Raw genomic sequence first — 14,878 nt, forward strand, 5'->3', positions numbered from 1 at the left:
CAACATTCTTCATAACAGCTTCTGTGTTCAAACAGAAAAAGAAACTTGTACAGGTTTGATGGGTAAATAATGACAATTATTTTATTTTTTTTGGTGAACCATCCCTTTTAACTCCCGAATTTAATAGAAGAATGCTTTATTTTCAAATGTGTTTTTTTCCAAGGTTTTGACAAAAATAAACGTGTTTAACTATCATTTGTTTTTTCCTGATACTTATTTTACTTTTGTCAGAATTCTTGGCTTTCTTCATCTAGGCCAGAGTTGAATTTGTATATAATTTAAGAAAACAGAAAAAATACCATAATATAGTGATTTTCTCATAAATATTTGATTTACTGTTATTTGTCATTAATGATTTAATACTAAAACTTGCAGTCAAAATATTAATTTACAGATATTGTTTGTAATTTTACATTAATGTTTATCAAATTTATGAAAACAGAGATCTACTCTTTAAATAATAGTCATTTTCCTGTATAAAAAATAAGAATTACTGTTATTTGTCATTAATGATATAGTCCTTAAAATAATAGTCAAGTTGTTAATTTACAGATATTGTTTGTAATTTTACATGAATTTTATGTAATTTATGAAAATAGAAAAAATTACTGTATAAATAATAAGGTAATTTCCTGTATTAAAAACTGAGAATTACTGTAATTTGTCATGAAGGATATGATCCTTAAAATAATGGTTGAGTTGTTAATTTACAGATATTAATTGTAATTTTACATGCATTTGTATGTAATTTATGAAAACAGAAAAATACTATATAAAAAATACAGTATTTTTTCTGTATAGAAAAATAAGAATTACTGTAATTTGACATTAATGATATAGTCCTTAAAATAATAGTCAAGTTGTTAATTTACAGATATTGTTTGTAATTTTGCATGAATTTTTATGTAATTTATGAAAATAGAAACAAATACTGTAAAAATAAGGTAATTTCCTGTATAAAAAAACTGAGAATTACTGTAATTTGTCATGAATGATATATTCATTAAAATAATGGTCAAGTTGTTAATTTACAAATATTATTTATAATTTTACATGCATTTGTACGTAATTTATGAAAACAGAAAAATATTATTTAAAAAATACAGTAATTTTCTTGTATAAAAAATAAGAATTACTGTAATTTGTCATTAATGATATAATCCTTAAAATAATGGTCAAGTTGTTAATTTACAGATATTGTTTGTAATTTTACATAGTTTTAAACATAATTAAAAATTACAAAAAAAATACTGTAAAAAATTTAGAGTTATTTTCTGTAATTTTAGGATTTTTTTTTACAGTGTGTGTGAAGAAGTGGTACAGGTTTCTAATACAAGGGATTTCGACTACACCACCCTAGGAATTTCTCCCAGTGAAATAGAAATGACACCTAAAAGATTGTTATTAGGTCACACTGGTTCGATTCTCAAAAAGGTAGGCAGGAACGTGGGCATCATAAAAAGTACAACACTTTATTAATACAAAGTTAAGTGAAAAAGGACAATCACATTAAAAATAGTATTACGGTACAAGCCACCGCTAAATGCTTTTGAGAGGTGCACAACTGACAAGTCAACAAAAATGAGAGAGACACATACAAACACTTACGGAGATGAGGCTCATCACAGGAGGAGTGATCGCTAAGCTAGTTATCCAAAAGCACACGTTTCACACACACACACACCCCACACAACCAAAACACTTCAAAAGTGTCACACAGAAAATGTTGGAGCACCACCAGCACTACAAGTGATCGTTCACCCATGGGAACCAAGAAATAAATTAAACAACTTCAAAAACAGTTCAATTAAACTACAGTTTGATGGTGTAACAGAACGAAATCACGGAACAAACAAAATCACAAACGATATACAAATATTAAAGCAATAAAAAATAAAGAAGAAAACACATTAACTCAATTCGAATAACAGAGGAGACAGGCTCGCACAGAGCAAACACTTCGTTTGGTGCTCCGGTTCCAGAGGCCAGTGAGCGCCACCCCAAAATAAAAACAAACTATAAAAAACAATGAAACCAGACAGTGACAATCCACTCGATTAGTTGAAAGATAACGACGTTCACTCAGTATGGACGTGGAGAGATGACAGGGCTGTAACTATAGTGACAGCAGAGCAAATGATTGTCACTAATGAGAGGGAGAATCCTGAACTAAATATAAGCAAAGGAAAACAAAACAATTACTAAAAATGTATACATCACTCGCTGTGTTCCTATATCATATAGTTCTCCACCTAGGGGCCACAAACCGACATCCAGAGGGGAGGAGCTGAAACTCATAATGTAAAGGGTGCAAACAATCTTGAATTATAAACCTTGCCTTACGCAGTAAAGAGTAGAGATCTGCTAAGTTAAATTGTGGTTCTCCTATAATTTTACTTGCCCAACTAACAATTTGATTCAAAGAATTTCTATTCTTCAAAGACAAATTACCAAACCAAGCCACAAGGGACAACGACAATGTGCAGTGAACAAATCATATTTGATTTTTTTTTTTTGTCTGATGCGATATTGTAGTAGATGTTTGTATAGCTATAATTTTCTTCCTAATATGATCAATTTTGCATGTAAATAAATATATATATATATATATATATATATATATATATATATATATATATATATATATATATATATATATAATTAAGATAATATATATATACACACACACACACACTATTAAACATACTATTTATGAAGGTTTAAAGCTTTGGCTTTACAGTCAGAGATCAGGAAGTTCCTGGATGTCTTGATACATTAAGAGCAGAAAGCATCAGTAACACACAGTAAGAGCTCAGTAACACACAACTGATCTGATCATATTCACCATGAACAAATACGTGCTGCTGGTTTTCAGAATGGCGTCACGTATGTCATTTATGTTTACTTCAGACCATTTAGCAACAGCTTAAAAACAACTGTAATACACTGGAAATATTTTATTGAATTTCTTTCAAATCAATTGCAGAATATCTTTATTGTTGTAATGTTTAATTTGAGAAACAGATAATTAATATTGTGCTTAATCTTTGCAGATGTGATGGCTGTGGACAAAATTGATCCAAACCGAGGGACCAATATAATCAAAACTGAAGGAGAGTCTGTAATACTGAGCTGCTCGTATGATTCAGACAGTGAATATGTATGTCTGTACTGGTACAGACAGTATCCCAATGAAAAACCTCAATATCTACTACATGAAGGAGCTCGATCAAGCATTAGAAGGCATAGCTCTGATCCTAAATTTCTGTCAAGTGCTTCTCGCATATTCACTGAACTCATTATTAGTGGAGTGACTGTGTCAGATTCAGCTCTCTATTATTGTGCTCTGAGAGTTGAAGCCCTGTGATACAAAACATTAAACAAGTCGTACAAAAACCAAAAAACATTTTTCACTTTGAAGCTCTTATGAAAACCAAATCAAAACCTCAATATGAGATAATAACCCAAACACCTGTGTGGGGTTGTGGGAAGAAGTGAATAAAAGGCAAAACAAAGGTACAAGAAACAGTATGACACTTAATAGAGTGACTGATTGTAATTATAATGCATGTTCTTTAAGTTCACATCATGTGATTTTTCAATTGTGTAACACTTGTAAAAAACCAAAAGAGGGCAATATCTCTCAGTATTACACTTAGAGAAGTTTATTTTAGGCTCTCAAGCTCCTCCTCAGAGTCTTTATATGTATGAAAGCAAAACTCTCACTGACGGATTTATTTTATCTTCAGATGGAGTCAGCTTAAAGCAGATCATGAGGGGGATGAGGAATATTTTTCTAATTGCACTATTCAGTCTTAGTATGCATTTCTACTCATTTTTAAGCTTTAGATCATTTTAATTGTTATAGTTTGTTGATATGGATATTATGATAAACATATAATCATATCCCCATCAAATATTCTTAAATCTGTACAGAGTGCAGATCAGAAGAGAAAGTTGATCAGCCCGTCAAACATGTTGCCTGATGACTGAAGTTGAAGAAAATCAGTGACATTAAATTTCACCTACAAGACAGCTTCAGCACAGCCATACCTCTCCTGGTTTAGAACTGGAGAAAACGGCACTGAGTTCCAGGAGAGATTTCACTCCGAACTTATCAAATTCAGTTCCTCTGCTGATCAAGAACTTGTGTGTGTGTGTGTGTGTGTGTGTGTGTGTGTGTGTGTGTGTGTGTGTGTGTGTGTGTGTGTGTGTGTGTTACTGTGCTCTGAGGCCCACTGTGATCAAACTGAAGGCAAACCACAGACAAAAACACAGAGGCAAACACATATGTATATGACTGTATCTCTTTAAAATTAGAATTTTGACATGTAAAACTAATCATAATGAAGGTAACAGTGATTCATGAACTACATTATGGTCATGCAGTCATTATTATATTGATTGTATTATTAACTTTAAATTAATAGTTTTAATATCAATTTAATAAAACAAATGGTTTCAATGTTGTTGTTGTTACGGTGTAGCTCGGGTAAGAAACCGCAGACAGGAACAGACATTACTCAAATTAAGTTTTCTGAAGAAAGGTTTCAGAAATACGAGCATAATATAATGGTTGAATAATGGTGACCAGACGAGTGAAGGAACAATGGAAAACTAAATACAAACACAGATGACTTACTAAACGAATGGTGCATGTTGTACAGATGATAATTAACTAAACACAGCTGAACTGAACTAAACTAACGAGGGTAACCATGGAAACAGATAAGTGGCAAGAAACTAGACAAAGGAACATGTGACAAATGAAAACAGGAAGTACAGGGAGCAAAAAATAACCAAAACAGACCATACATGTGACAGTAATGAGGCGAGTCCCAAATGCCATTCAAAATGTTACTGTAAAGGAAGAAATAATATCACTAAATACTCAACATATTTAAAGGTGTCAGACCCGCACACTTCCTCAGAGATTGTGGATGAATTAAAAAACTTTTAGAACATAAATATATTTCTTACATAAAACATATTTCAAAATCACACATGAATAGGACAGATAAAACATTGCTGAGTGTGATTGGCTCTTTCTTCTGTTCCCCGAGTGTGAAATATAGTCATGATGAGTCTCAGAGAGGAGGGACTCGGTGTTCACAGATCTCACAGGATCCTGTCTGACAGAGACGAAGTGATTCAGTCTGACTCTTCTCAGAGAGAACACTTGTGCAATGGATCTGCTCTCGGTTATTCTTCTCTGCGCTTCAGCTGGTGTGTTATTGGGCTAATTATTATCAGTTTTCAAGCAAACCCTTGGTTTGAAGAAAATCTTCTTGGTTTTGCTTTAGAAACAGCATTTTTGATATCACCCCACAAGTTCTCAATTGGATTAAGGTCTGGAGATTGGGCTGGCCACTCCATAACATTAATTTTGTTGGTTTGGAACCAAGACTTTGCCCGTTTACTAGTGTGTTTTGGGTCATTGTCTTGTTGAAACAACCGTTTCAAGGGCATGTCCTCTTCAGCATAGGGCAACATGACCTCTTCAAGTATTTTGACATATGCAAACTGATCCATGATCCCTGGTATGCGATAAATAGGCCCAACACCATAGTAGGAGAAACATGCCCATATCATGATGCTTGCACCTCCATGCTTCACTGTCTTCACTGTGTACTGTGGCTTGAATTCAGAGTTTGGGGGTCGTCTCACAAACTGCCTGTGGCCCTTGGACCCAAAAAGAACAATTTTACTCTCATCAGTCCACAAAATGTTCCTCCATTTCTCTTTAGGCCAGTTGATGTGTTCTTTGGCAAATTGTAACCTCTTCTGCACATGCCTTTTTTTTAACAGAGGGACTTTGCGGGGGATTCTTGAAAATAGATTAGCTTCACACAGACGTCTTCTAACTGTCACAGTACTTACGGGTAACTCCAGACTGTCTTTGATCATCCTGGAGGTGATCATTGGCTGAGCCTTTGCCATTCTGGTTATTCTTCTATCCATTTTGATGGTTGTCTTCCGTTTTCTTCCACGTCTCTCTGGTTTTGCTCTCCATTTTAAGGCATTGGAGATCATTTTAGCTGAACAGCCTATCATTTTTTGCACCTCTTTATAGGTTTTCCCCTCTCTAATCAACTTTTTAATCAAAGTACGCTGTTCTTCTGAACAATGTCTTGAACGACCCATTTTCCTCAGCTTTCAAATGCATGTTCAACAAGTGTTGGCTTCATCCTTAAATAGGGGCCACCTGATTCACACCTGTTTCTTCACAAAATTGATGACCTCAGTGATTGAATGCCACACTGCTATTTTTTTGAACACACCCCTTTCAACTAATTCAACTAATTGCCCAATTGCACAGCCTTAAGAGCGTGCATATCATGAATGCTGGGTCTCATTTGTTTTCTGAGAATCTACTGAACCTACTGGTAACTTGTTTGCCACGTAGCAATACAAAAATATACGAAAAACGTCTCGGTTACGTATGTAACCCTCGTTCCCTGAGGAGGGAACGGAGACGTAACGTCAGTGACTGACGAATGGGGGTTTCGCTTAGAAGCCTGTCATCTCCGAGACTAGAAAGCGCCCAATGGCAGTGCCAATGCCATGGGCATGCGAGATTTGCATGCGTAACTCCGCCTACCCACGTGGGTATATAAGGAAGTAGCTGGCATCATCGCATTATGTTTTACCTGCTGAGGAGCCAAGTGAACTCCGTTCCAGCGGTACAGCGGATGTGGCAACGGGACGTTACGTCTCCGTTCCCTCCTCAGGGAACGAGGGTTACATACGTAACCGAGACGTTCCCTTTCGTTCAGTCACTCCGACGTAACGTCAGTGACTGACGAATGGGGGTCCCAATGCAATAACGCCACTCGGCTGTCTTCCAGTGCCCTGCGCAAGCATGAGAACCCTGATGCAAGTTAGGACGGTCAAAGGCCTCTACTTAACGCAGGAATACCAAGGTACACTGGGAGGCATATTCCAGGAGGAGATATGCGCCAAGATGCCTACCCGTAGGGAGGACTTAGGGATACACGTATGACCCCGGGGGGCTGCATACGGAAGATCACTGGGGTACCAGCCGAAGGTGGATTTTTAACCCCAGGAGGTGGCAAGGTTGCCAAGGGAATACACCCGCTCAGGGAGGCTTACGGTGGAAATACACATGTGGGGGTCGCCGGAGGGGAACCATGCACATGGGGCACCTGGCCGGACACGAGTGTCTGGGCTAAGGGCAGACTTACTGGCGTCGGCGTTGTCAGTGCTGGAGGAGCTCAGGGCTCTCGGGGAACTCACCTGAGAAAAATATCGCACGTATCCAGTCCGTGGAGTGGAATGGCGAGCAAGCGAAGACACCTGAGCCAATCCATTACCGGCCACTTGTAGAGGCGAGTACATAGTCGGATACAGGCTCCACTCGGAGGTTATAAAACCTGGCGAATGTGTTTGGTGTCGCCCAGCCTGCAGCTCTGCAGATGTCTGTCAGCGGAGCGCCATGTGCTAAAGCCCAAGAGGAGGCCACACTCCGGGTGGAATGGGCCCTGACCCCAAGGGGACATGGGCGTCCCTGCTGCTGGTAAGCCAAAACAATGGTGTCCACTATCCAGTGAGACAGCCTTTGCTTTGAGGGAGCCTTCCCTTCAGCTTCCCACCATAACAGACAAAGAGCTGGTCTGAGGTCCTGAAACACTGCGTCCTGTCTACGTAAGTGCGAAGGGCGCGTACTGGACAGAGCAGTGCCAAGGCTGGGTCTGCCTCCTCCAAAGGCAGCGCTTGCAGGTTCACCACCTGGTCTCTGAACGGAGTGGTGGGAACCTTGGGCACATATCCAGGCCGGGGTCTCAGGATCACGTGAGAGTCGGCCGGCCCGAATTCCAGGCACGCTTCGTCAACCGAAAATGCCTGCAGGTCCCCTACCCTCTTGAAGGAGGCCAGTGCGGTCAGGAGCGCTGTCTTCATAGACAAGAACTTAACATCTACTGACCGCAAAGGCTCAAATGGGGCCCTCTGCAGAGCACTTAGAACTACTGAGAGGTCCCAAGAGGGTACGAGAGGAGCACGAGGAGGATGTGGTCTCCTCGCACCCCTCAGGAACCTGATGACCAGGTCGTGCTTACTTACCGTTTTCCCGTCCAGGAGGTCATGGTAGGCGGCGATAGCGGCCACATAAACCTTTAGGGTGGATGGAGACAGCCTTCGATCCAACCCTTCCTGGAGGAAAGAGAGCACAGACCCGATCGGGCATTTCCAGGGGTCTTCTTGGCGAGAAGAGCACCAATTGACGAAGAGGTTCCACTTCAACGCATAGGCCTGTCTCGTGGACTCGGCCCGAGCGGAAGTGATGGTAGCCACCACCGGAGGTGGTAGGGTACTCAAACCTGCCGCGTCCCGTCCAGGAGCCACACGTGGAGGTTCCAAAGATCGGGACGCGGGTGCCACAGGGTGCCCCGTCTCTGAGAGAGTAGGTCTTGTCTCAGAGGAATTGGCCAGGGAGGGGCTGTCGCAAGGAGCACTAGTTCTGGGAACCAGGTCCGGCCGTGCCAGTACGGGGCGACCAAAATGACCTGCTCCTTGTCCTCCCTGACCTTGCACAGAACACGTGCAAGAAGGCTCACTGGGGGAAACGCATACTTGCGTAGGCCCCGCGGCCAGCTGTGCGCCAGTGCATCCGTGCCGAGCGTGCCCTCGGTCAGGGAATAGTACAGGCTGCAGTGGGACGAGTCGTGGGAGGCAAACAGATCTACCTGTGCGTCCCCGAACTGATCCCAAATCAGCTGGACCGACTGGGGATGGAGTCTCCACTCCCCAGGGATTGGCTGAACCCGTGAGAGCTCGTCGGCTGCACGGTTCAGGATCCCCGGGATATGGACAGCACGAAGGGACCTCAGGCGCTTCTGACTCCATAAAACGAGATGGCGGGCGAGTTGAGACATGCGGCGGGAGCGTAGACCGCCCTGGTGGTTGATGTACGCTACTACGGCCGTGTTGTCCGATCTGACTAGTACGTGTTGACCCTTCAGCAACGCTCGGAAGCGGTGCAGGGCGAACCGTACTGCCAGCAACTCGAGGCAATTGATATGCAGGCGGCTCTGGCTCTCTGACCAAGAGCCGGCGGCTGCATGTCCATTGCACATGGCACCCCAACCCGTGGTGGACGCATCTGTTGACACAACAACATGCCGGGAAACTCGTTCTAAGGGCACTCCTGCCCGTAGAAAACTGAGGTTCGACCACTGGGTGAGTGTCTGTCTGCAGGCCTGAGTCACTGGGACCCGGAGCGTGCCAGACCGCCATGCCCATCTCGGGACTCGATCGCGAAGCCAGTGCTGAAGCGGTCTCATATGAAGCAATCCGAGCGGCGTTACCGCGGCTGCAGATGCCATATGCCCCAGGAGCCTCTGAAACAGTTTCAGTGGAACCGCACGCTTGCTCTCTATCTGCCTGAGGCAAGTCAGCAGCGACTGCGCGCGCAAGCCGGTAAGCTGCGCGCACATGGCGACCGAGTCGATCTCCATACCGAGAAAAGAGATCCTCTGCACGGGGCAGAGTTTGCTCTTCTCCCAGTTGACCCGAAGGCCCAAACGAGCTAAGTGGTGGAGAACCAGGTCTCTGTGTTCGCACACCCGGTCCCGAGATTGGCCCAGTATGAGCCAGTCGTCGAGATAGTTCAGGATGCGAACCCCTTGTTGCCGGAGTGGCGCAAGGGCTGCCTCGACAATCTTCGTGAAGACGCGAGGGGACAGAGCTAGCCCGAATGGTAGTACAGCATACTGATATGCCCGCCCTTCGAACGCAAACCGTAGGAACGGTCTGTGTCGCGGAAGGATGGACACATGGAAGTACGCGTCCTTCAGGTCGATCGCTGCAAACCAATCGCATGGACGAACGCATTCGAAAAGGCGTTTCGCAGTCAACATCCTGAACGGAAGCCTGTAAAGGGATCGGTTCAGGACGCGAAGGTCCAGGATCGGTCATAACCCACCGGATTTCTTCGGTACAATGAAGTAAGGGCTGTAGAAGCCGGACTTCATCTCGGCTGGAGGGACGAGCTCGACCGCACCCTTCGCCAGTAGGGTTGCGATCTCCGCACGCATGACTGGGGCATTGGACCCCACCACGGTGTACCGGACACCCCGGAAGCGGGGAGGAGCTCGCGCGAACTGAATCGCGTAGCCGAGCCGGATGGTCCGTGCGACCCAGCGGGACAGTCCCGGCAGCTGTAGCCACGCTCCCAGGGAGTGTACCAACGGGGTCATGCGGAGCACCGGCGTACCCTCGGTGGGGCAGCGAGGCAGCGTTACCGGCCCGGACTCGGGTGGCGTAGCGGCCCGGTGTCGGGGCGGCGGTAACAGCTGCGCCCTGACAGAGGAGACCAGGGAAGGACTCGCGTTCCACTGGGGTCTGCTCTGAGAGGGGGCTGGCGACAGAGAGGGACGAGAGCGGCGTGGCCCGGGGGCGGCGCACACTGCCGTCACCGGTCTCTGTGTGCTCAGAGATGGGTATGTCAGTTCTTTCTTTAACCACATTAGGGTGCTGCCACCCCGGGGGGCGGCAGCGGAACGAAAGATTCTCCCCCGGCCCTCCACCGGGGGAAGGAGCGGCCCTGCTGCCGTCTCCTGGAAAGAACTGCCCATCTCTGAGCTGTCCGCGTCAGGAGCGCCGCTTGGCCTGGCGTTTAGCGGGCCGCGGGGCTGGCGCGGACTGGGGCGGCTTCTTGCGGCGCGCTCCGCGGCGCGGCCCGGGTGAAGGCTGCTGCTGTGGCCGCGCGGGAGCGGGGGGGACCGCAGGAGGCCGCCCTCGGCGGCGAGGCAGCTGAGGCGACTGTGCCGGCGGCGCTTGGGGTGCAGCAGCGGGCCGCCGGGGCAGTATATGCTTAATAGCCTCAGTCTGCTTCTGGGCGGCCGAGAACTGTTGGGCGAAGCTCTCGACCGCACCGCCGAATAGCCCAGCCTGGGATATGGGGGCGTCGAGGAAACGAGTCCGCTCGGCGTCCCGCATATCGGCCAGGTTGAGCCATAGATGTCTCTCCTGGACCACGCATGTGGACATCACCCGGCCCAGGGAGCGTGCGGTAACCTTCGTCGCCCGGAGAGCGAGGTCGGTCGCGGCACGCAGCTCATCTCTGAGCCCTGGGTCGGCTCCACCCTCGTGCATGTCGCACAGCAACTTGGCCTGGTAGGCCTGGAGGGTTGCCATGGCATGCAGAGAAGCGGCGGCCTGCCCCGCAGCTCTGTAGGTCTTCGACACCATTGAAGATGTGAATCTACAGGCCTTGGAGGGGTGCTTAGGGTCGCCACGCCAGGAGGAGGCGCTCTGGGGACACAGTTGCATCGCCACAGAACGCTCCACCGGGGGGACCCCAGTGTACCCTCTAGCCGCCGCCCCATCGAGGGCGGAGAAGGCGGAAGAGGTTGCCAAACGCTCGCGAGAAGACACGGGGGCCCTCCACGAGTGCGCAACCTCCTCATGCACTTCCGGGAAGAAAGGAATTGGGGGCACGGCAGGACGGCTGTCCTGTCGTGGCGCACCCAAAAACCAATCATCTAACCGCGAACGCTCCGGCCGGGGTGGAGGGTTCCACTCCAGACCGAGCGCCGCGGCAGCCCGGGCAAGCATGGCTGTCAACTCCGGGTCCGACTCGGACAATGCTGGCGCGCCCGGAGGCGGCAGCACAGCCGAATCCTCATCCTCGGAGGACTCTAGCCCACCTTGCGATGCGGTCACCGACATCTCGTCCTCCTCTGGAGCGCCGAACGAAACCCGCGGACCGGCCGAGACCAAGGCCGCGGGCTCCATCACAACGCTCGCGGGTACCGGTGCAACAGAGGGGGGTGTGGGCCGAGGCGTGAGCGTCGGAGCTGTATTCCACACCATCACCCTCAGGTCACCCTGGCCACCAGCCGAAGAGACGCCCCGCGGACCGGATGAGACCGAGGCCGCGGACACGTCAGATCGGGGGGTGACGGAGGGGACTCTCACTCCGGCGGCCGCACGGAGATCATTGAGTCTCGACCGCAACACGGAGATGGCCATGTTCCCGCAGTGAGAACATGACTCATCCACAAGCGCCGCCTGAGCATGCTGGAAGCCCAAGCATGCCAGACAGTGCGAGTGCCCATCAGAAGAGTGTAGAGACCGGCCACACCCAGAAGCACACGGGCGAGACATCCTGAAAAGGACGTGCCACGTGTGAGCTCTTTTGTGAGAGGATTAACCTCGCAGTCGATGCCGAAGCGCCCAGGGGACCACACACCAACTGGAAACCTGATCGTCTCGAAGAACTGACTTAACTCAGAAGGCTTGTAGGAGTGAAAGGTATGTAACCCTTGGCTCCGAAGCATTAAAACATAATGCGATGATGCCAGCTACTTCCTTATATACCCACGTGGGTAGGCGGAGTTACGCATGCAAATCTCGCATGCCCATGGCATTGGCACTGCCATTGGGCGCTTTCTAGTCTCGGAGATGACAGGCTTCTAAGCGAAACCCCCATTCGTCAGTCACTGACGTTACGTCGGAGTGACTGAACGAAAGGGAACCTTGATTATTCTGGTTAGTCACATTGTACTGCTATTATTTTGAACAAGACTGTATATCATACAGTATTTTCTAAATTTAAATCTGCTGATGCTGATGATCTCAACATGAGAAGCTCCTCCTATAAAGGTTTTGGTCTACTACATCTCAGAGATGCCAAAGCAAGAAGAGGCTCAGAACTCAGTTTATATTTTATAACTTTGGTGATTTCATTTTGGAAAGCACAAAAGACATAATGACATTCTGGCAAAGGGTTATTATCTTTCTATTCATTTATTTGTGGGGTAAGTGGAATCATGGTACATTTTTTATATTCCCTGTTTTGTATGAGTGTGTGAGCGGCTGTGATTCTCTGGACAGTGTTGAACAGAAAACAAGAGTTCAAGCTGCGTTTGAAGGTGAATCTGTACATATCAGCTGCACATATTCAACCACTGATTCATTTCCATATCTCTTCTGGTACCAGCAAGAAATAAATGGATTCCCTAAATATATGCTGAAGAAATATCCCGGCTCTGGTGACATTGATGAACAGTTTAAAGAGAGATTTGATGCTAATCTCAACACCTCTACAACTTCAGTTCCTCTGACGATCCAGGATGTGTGTGTGTCTGACTCTGCTGTGTATTACTGCGCTCTGAGGCCCACTGTGACTCACACACACTCAACACACACACACAAACCCTGCAAATACATGAGCCTTAGATTAAATCATTCTTGACTTGTCTTTACATTACATTAAACCCTTTCAATTAAACTTTCACAACATATCATAAATTGATTAACCCAGTTTTTTATTTTGACATTAACTTTAGCCAATCCTATAATAAGTTATATTTACACAGACGTTTCATGCCAAAAACATCCACAGTGATCAATATGTTAACTCATTCACTGAATGTATTTGGTTATTGCTATACATTTATTATGATATGTGCAGAAATGATACATATTTATGTGCACATTCTGTTAAGGAATGCACCAGAAGAGGGCAATATACACTCAGCATTCAGCTCTTCAAAGCAGGGGGGACTTTTATAGGTAAACTAAAACTAAAAATTCAAAGCACACCTGTATTACCTTATTTGTTTTATTTGAGCTAGTTGCCAAAGCAACACTTTCATTCGGTTAATGATGTACAAATAATTAAATGTAAAACTAAAATAAATAAAAACAATATATAAAAATATATAGACATGATCAGGCATAACTTTATGACCAGTGAATAACACTGATGATCTCTTTATCACCTCTCCTTTTAGTGGTTGGGATATATTAGGCCGCAAGTGAATATTTAGTCCTCAGAGTTGATGTGTGTGAAGCAGGAGAAATGGGCAAGCGTAAGGATTTGAGCGAGTTTGGCCAGATTGTGATGGCTAGACGACTGGGTCAGAGCATCTCCAAAACTGCAGCTCTTGTGGGCTGTTCCCGGTCTGCAGTGGTCAGTATCTATCAAAAGTGCTCCAAGGAAGGACCAGTGGAGAACCGGCCACAGAGTCATGGGCGGCCAAGGCTCATTGATGCACGTGGGGAGCGAAGGCTGGCCCGTGGGGTCCGATCAAACAGACGAGCTACTGGAGCTCAAACTGCTCCAGAAGTTAATGCTGTCTGATAGAAAGCTGTCAGAATACACAGAGCAGCTCAGTTTGAGGCATATGGACCAGTCAGGGTGACCTCTGACCCCACCGAAAGCACCAACAGTGGCACGTGAGCATCAGAACTGCTTGAACTCTACAGTCAACTACTGGGCTCAAAGCGCTCCGCTGGAGGACAAAAGTGGCGCTTAAAAGACTACACCAGGGACCTTCTGAAGCAAGCAAACATTCCCCTCACGCAGCTCGAATCTCTGGCACTCAGATCAGCCTGGCAGGTCACCTGTGCCACTGCAGTCTCTCAAATACACCAAACAAACCAAGACAGATGATCCGAGAGACGCATCAACAGACACCAGCGGGCGGCTGGTACCCCCCTGGTGTCTGGTTTCCCTGGCTCCATCTGCAGAAGAGTGTGTGTGTGATTGTGATTGTGTGTGTGTGTGTGTGTGTGTGTGTGTGTGTGTGTGTGTGTGTGTGTGTGTGTGTGTGTGTGCGTGTGTGTGTGTGTGGCTCAAGGATTGGACTCAACGCCGACGAGAAGTGGTACCAGTGGCAAAGACGCTGATCATAATCGACTTTTAACCGCCTTAATGGGTCATTTTTTTGTTGTTGTTCTAATCCTACAGTGTTGCGGTTCTATGTCACTAGAAATTATATTTGTATAAATCCTCCTGTTTTACACCCACAAACAACTTGTCCTGCCCTCAAAAACCTCATTGTACTTAACTCAGCGAGACTCATTACAGCGGGTAAAATAATCAGGCATAAAGTAAATAAACTGCATA

This window comes from Pseudorasbora parva, chromosome 9 (assembly GCF_024679245.1).
Source record: "Pseudorasbora parva isolate DD20220531a chromosome 9, ASM2467924v1, whole genome shotgun sequence".
NCBI lineage: Eukaryota > Metazoa > Chordata > Actinopteri > Cypriniformes > Gobionidae > Pseudorasbora > Pseudorasbora parva.